Below are 6748 nucleotides of genomic sequence, written 5' to 3'. Positions count from 1 at the left end.
TAATGTTTGATGCTGATCAAAGTCACATGGACTATGTACAATGTTGGGATGACATGATCAGTAAAAGACCTTTTTTACTTGAGAGTGAAGATATTTATTTAGGTCCCCAAGGTGTTGCAGCCGCAGTTAACTTACCTAAAGAAATGCAAGAATGGTTTCAAGTAACAAATTCTGTACCTCATGTAACCTTATTAATAGCAGAAGGTCATGAATCTCATGAACTAGGGCCAATGATTAAAAATGCCTTAAAGGTGTCAAACTGGTCTCCTACAGACAATAAATATATTCACATTTCAGCTGACAAACAGTTCATCAGAATATCAATGAAAGTAGGAGATGAGACAATAGCAGAAAAAGTTGTGCTAGAAGAAAGGTCATGTACACAAATGACAGTAACAATAAACCAAGAACAATTATTAAAACAAGTTCCAGACCAATTATGGTCCAACCACAAAACAGATGTGGGACTGGTAAAGTCTGCTCAGCCTGTTCATGTAAAAGTAAAACCAGGGGCCAGGTTGCCCTATCAAAGACAATATCCTCTGCAACAACATGCTATAGCGGGAATTAAACCCACAATTGAGGGGTTATTAAAAGCTGGAGTATTAACAAAGACCAGAAGCCCCTGTAATACACCTATTTTTCCTATAAGAAAACCACATTCTAAGGATTACCGTTTAGTGCATGATTTAAGAGCTGTTAATGCTGTTGTGGATGGTGAGACACCAATTGTACCAGATCCAAATACTTTGTTATCAAATATTCCTCCAGATGCTTGTTGGTACACAGTCATTGATCTATGTTCTGCTTTTTTCAGTGTACCTTTGCATCCAGATTCTCAGCATCTGTTTGCATTTACCTATCAAGGTGAGCAATACACATACACCCGTTTACCACAAGGCTTTTCTGAAAGCCCGTCAGTCTTTAACAAAGTACTGACTCAAGATCTGCAGGGCCTTGATGTCCCAAGTACTGTATTACAGTATGCAGATGATTTATTGATTTGTAGTCCTTCAAAATCACAGTGTGAAAAAGACTCCATTACTGTTTTAACTGCATTAGTCAATGGAGGTCACAAAGTAAGCAAAGATAAACTTCAATTTTGTCAACAACAGGTTGAATATTTGGGTAGACAACTTTGTGGGGGAAAAAGGCTCATAGCCCCCTCACAACTTGAAGCAGTATCAAAAGCTCCACAACCTGAAACAGTGGGACAAATGTTATCCTTTTTGGGAATGACTGGGTTCAGTAGACCTTGGATTTGTGATTACGCAATCAAAACTGCTCCATTGAGAGCTTTAATAAAAGCTGCAGGACAAACAAACAATAAAGCTCAATTGTCCTGGACTGAGGCTGCAGAAGGTGCATTTTTAGCTCTCAAAAGTGACATGCAATCAGCACCAGCTCTGGGAAACCCAGACTATACTAAACCTTTCCATCTTTATGTTGCAGAGAAAGCTGGATATGCCTGCGCTGTGTTAATGCAAGATACACCTACAGGTAAACAACCTCTGGCTTATTATAGCACAAAGCTGGACAATATTGAAGCAGGGCTGCCACCCTGTTACCAGGGATTGGCAGCTGCAATTTTTGCATTTCAGAAAGCATCATCTTTGACTATGGGACATGCAGTAACTTTGTATACATCCCATCAGTTACATGCACTGCTTACAAGTCCACGTTTTGTTCTAACACAAGCCAGACGCACAGGTTATGAAGTAATTTTGGCTGCCCCTGAATTAACTATTCAGCGGTGTAATGTAATAAATCCAGCTACAAAAATGTTGTTGCCAATTGATGGAACACCTCATGATTGTGTCCAAAACACAGATAAATTCATGCGCGCACGAGAAGACCTGTATAATGAACCAATTTCAGCTGACTTGACTTTATTTGTTGATGGATCTTGCTTCCGTGATGAAACAGGTATGCATGCCGGTTACAGCATTGTTGAACTAAATGCTAAAGATAACACCTTTACTACAATACAGTCACAAAGGTTGATCAACCGTGCTCTGCCCAATTAGCTGAAATAAAAGCTCTTACTGCTGCATGTAAACTTGCTGCAGGAAAAAGAGTTAATATATATACAGATTCTGCATATGCCTATGGTGTATGCCATGTACATGCTAATATCTGGAAACAAAGAGGTTTCCTTAGAGCTGATGGAACACCTGTAGCACATGGGGACGCAGTGTTACAACTAATTCAAGCGTTGTGTCTTCCCACAGCTGTAGCAATCATTAAATGTCCAGCTCATCAAAAAACAGATAATATGATCGCTAAAGGAAATAATCTTGCAGATGAAGCTGCAAAACAAGCAGCCATAGGGGATGTAATGGCTCCAATTTTAGTTGAAGAAGACATGGCTCCTATAACTACTTTGGAATCATTAGTAATAGCTCAAAATAGAGTATCAGAGCAAGAAAAACGTCTATGGGTAAAAAGGGGGGCAATTAGAACAACAGACCAAGGACCAGCAAATGGGTTGTGGAGAAGTTCTCATGGTCATTTTGTATTACCAATTTCTCTGTTGCGCCATGCAATCATGTCCACACATGGTATTGATCATTGTTCAAGAGGTGAAATCTTAAGAAAACTGCAACAAGTATGGTGGTCACCTTACATGGCAGCAACAGTAGACAGAGTTCTAAGTGAATGTGAAATATGTGTACAGTACAATGTCAGGAAAGTTTTTACTGCTCCAATAGCTCATATTCCAGTTCCTGATGGTCCATTTAGACATCTTATCATGGATTTTGCTGATATGGGAGTTGAACAACGTGTTGGTAGATATAGATATCTTCTTGTTGTTGTTTGCAGGTTCAGTAGATGGGTTGAAGCTGCTCCTACAGCAAAACAGGATCATAAGACAGTTGTCAAATTTTTGTGTAGGGAAGTTTTCCCCAGATTTGGTCTACCAGACACTCTTTCTTCTGATAATGGTCCAAGTTTTGTATCTAAGGTAGTACAGGAAACTATTAAACAACTAGGTATCAAACAGAAGTTTGGTAGTGTTTATCATCCACAATCCCAAGGATCTGTTGAAAGAGCGAATGGTGTTGTGAAAGCAAAAGTAATTAAGATTGTGCGTGACAGTGGTGGCAGACTAACATGGGTTGATGCTTTGCCTTTGGCTTTAATGGCTTTGCGCTCACAAGCTAACAGAACCACGCATCTAACACCACATGAAATGCTGACAGGTAGGCCTATGCCACTGCCTTATTTGAGGGGTCCTACAGAAGGACCCCCACTTGCACAACTTGAAAATGAATTGTCTGATTACCTGAGACATTTAACCCATATCCATAAAATCATATTTCAACAGGTGAAAGGTGCCACTGAGAATCGCACCAGTGACGTTTCTGACGAGGGTCTAAGAGTGCGTCCAGGTGATCTGGTGTATGTTAAAGTTTTCAAGCGTAGGTGGGATCAACCTCGCAGAGAGGGACCATTCAGAGTTACTCTTGCAACCCCTACCGCTGTTAAAGTAGACGGTAAGGACGTTTGGTTCCATCTTAACCACTGCTGTAGGGCGTACGACCCAGCGGGACCAGCACCTCCACGTAGAACGCGGAGAGGCGTGGTTCCCCCTGGGCCGACCGGGGATGGCAGGGCCACCCTACCCCTATCACCATCACAACAGGAACCACAAGGAACAAGACACTCAGCACGTTTAGCTGCTAGACGACGCACTGCACAAGATTCCATACCAGAGATTGAACCAGAGACTGAACCAGAGGCAGACATTGAGAGTAGTGGATCATTAGGGGAGAGAATTGAAGAATTTAGCACCCCTAGTTCACTTAGTTCACCACATAGTAATCTTGAGGGAGCCCAAGAAGAACAAGAACTAGAGTCAGTATCAGAAGGAGAACTACCTCTAAGTGGGTTAGAATCAACACTGAGTGCAGGAGAAGGGCCATCACAAGTTTTGTAGGAAAGGGTAGAAACTCAAAGCCAATATGAAACAGAGGAAGGGTCCCCAGAATCTTCAGAAGATTAATACAATGAACCCCATAGCTCCGATAACCTTTACCATTTTTGCCTTTATACTATTAGGAGTTATAATCCTCATTTTAAATAACCCTGAAAAACCAGAAGATGTAGATGTAGCACCGGGGAATCAAAACGGCCAACTGATTGATTGCGCGTTAGCCATGGGAGCTGTAGCCACTAAACAAAGGAAGCTGCCAATAAGAGAAACCCTAAACGTAACATATGTCCAAACCACAGCTAAGAATTGCATGCTCATGATGGAATCAAATGGGACAAAATTGGTGGGAATCATTGCAGGCGTGCGTTGCAAGGGAAAAGGAATGGTGACAATCAGGATGCAGTGTACCTATAGGGAATGCAAAGATGAAGACTCTCAAAAAGTTCTAACAGCTAAGGTAGCGGCCATGTGGCTGAGGTTGGCTCATTGTAAGACTAAAAGGGATGTACAGACTCTTACTAGGTATAAGACTGAAACCATTCGGACCAGCTATCTAAAAAACAACATGTTTTACCAATGGATGGAATACTCAGCTAGACAAGTTAGCAACAACTCATGTATAGCCTGCTATAGAAGGAAAGGAATGCCCAGTGTTAGACCTCTCCCTGGAATAGATAAATGCACCCACATAAAAACATGCTTCATTGAATGTGTTATGAGGATGATGATAGGTCAAAAAAGCCACAGTAATAGTACCGAAATCTGTACTGTTAAATGATACACAACTTAATGACACGTTGGAGGCTGAATACTCTATCCAATGCAAGTACAAATCTTACCGATACATCTGGTCTGCCAACGGCTTCAACTTTAATATGACAATACCAACTAAAGTGTGCAACACGAGACCAGAAGCAAAACTACAATGTGCACAAGTGATTGATGCCTCAGGAGGATATATTCTAGGAGACGGTCAAACACCCATTAAGTGGGGAACTTTTTTCAACCTTGAATTCGGCACCCAACCCTTAGCTGATATTTTTTGGCTGTGTGACTCAGACACCCAATTAAAACTTACATTATCTTACGGGTGGACAGGGATATGTACACCAGTAATGCTGACAGGACCAGTGTATCAGAATGAAAATGAAATGTATGAGCTACCCTCAGACAGATGGTATGAAACAATGTTTTAAAGAAATGACAACCTGATGTTATCATTCCCACATACTTGTATATACTGTAAGATAACCAATCGTAATCAATTGTAGAGTATGATAAGTAACTTCATGATGAAAGTATGTTAATCTTTGGAGCTAAATATTAAATGTTTGTGTTTTCTAGGTAAATAGGCTGGCACAAATCATGATGAGGGTACAAGAGCCTACTACACAACGCCGCCATTGGCATAGAGTAATACCAACCCTCAACCTACGAGCAGACAGCTCCGCGGTGGCACCCCCATCTGATGGTTCCACCTCCGCCACTTCAACAGATGACAACAGTGGCTCAACCCTCCATGGCACCACCTCTACCCCTGCAACGGATGGCTTCACTGGCTCCACCTGCACCTCCACAGATGACTTCTACTGCTCCAGGGACGACTGCATCACGGTTCCATTCTTCGGCCCCGAGACGCCATTCGGGACTCCCATATGGGACAGGGTTCGAACCACAACCATCCACCTCTGGCATATGGTCACCACGTTGCTCTCCCATTCTTTTGCATCTGCTTCAGGGTGGTTCCCAAAGACCACCTAAACCAGCACAAACCCCTTGCACTGATGACAGTGATTCAGACGCAGACACCTCCCCTTCCTCACACCCTTCTGAGTGCCTTCCTGAGGGCACTGTGGACAAGGCAGAGAGTTCTCACCAACCTGTCCCCACGAACGGTGACCCTGACCTGTTGGCCTATGCCACAGCACAGAAACTTTTGCTGGAGCTTCTCCCAGCTGACCTTAAGAAAGATCTCATTGATAGTTCTCTGGTTACTTTGATAATTACTGTATTTGTTTAATTACTGTGAGTTGCTTGCTTGCCATACATATAATATGTAGTCATAGGGGTAACTGGTTTATCCACAAAACAACAGCATATTCTGCACTATGGTACGGCCTTAAGCCTATTATGTATTCAGGAACTAGTACAAGCACATTACTTATATTATTTTGAAATGTCACACTACTGATTGCTGATATGCACTTATATTCTACATATTCATATTATTGTGTGCCTTACTACTGCCACCTTTTGACATTCTGGTCTGCTAGTTGTCTGTGTGTTGAACACTTTATGTGTGGGACTTCACAGTCCCAAAGGGGGGACTGTAGTGGTATATTTTGTGCACCAGATATCCCATCCAGGGCAACATTTATCCTTTAGGCACGAGACTCATTCTATCAACTGTAGTTCATGCCTCAGACTTGTTCTATCCAGGGTAACAGCTATCCTTTAGGCACGAGACTTATTCCATCCAGGGGGACACATATCCTTTGCGCACGAGACTTATTCTATCAGCCGTAGTTCGTGTCTCAGGCTTGTTCCATCCAGGACAACATTCCCTTTTATGGAAGATCATGATGCCATCCGGCAATCTTAGTGAGGCTGGGGATCTTGGAGATGTGCCTGGTGCTGACCACGCAGATAAGATATCAGGCCAGCTGCTATGATGTCATTTAAACAGTTCAGTGTTCTTTTCATGTAATGCATTGTGAGCCAAAATGTTCAAAGTGGGAGGAGGCGCCTAGAGCCTCCTAAACAGTATATAACAAGGTGTTTTGCACCTCTTTCTTCAGTCTAAACCTGGGT

The 6748-nt window shown here is 42.3% G+C and overlaps 1 long non-coding RNA gene across 1 annotated transcript; it reads left to right on the top strand.

Moving 5' to 3' along the window:
- The first annotated feature begins 820 nt into the window (after positions 1–820).
- Positions 821–6349, top strand: LOC146318729 (uncharacterized). The gene is made up of 3 exons (XR_014771595.1): positions 821–867; positions 1453–3497; positions 5282–6349. It is a non-coding gene; the product is annotated as an uncharacterized LOC146318729 (long non-coding RNA).
- The last annotated feature ends 399 nt before the right edge of the window (positions 6350–6748 follow it).

Source organism: Lutjanus erythropterus, chromosome 11, assembly GCF_056507025.1.
Source record: "Lutjanus erythropterus isolate fLutEry1 chromosome 11, fLutEry1.hap2, whole genome shotgun sequence".
Lineage (NCBI taxonomy): Eukaryota > Metazoa > Chordata > Actinopteri > Lutjaniformes > Lutjanidae > Lutjanus > Lutjanus erythropterus.
This window is presented reverse-complemented; position numbering and strand designations above follow the sequence as displayed.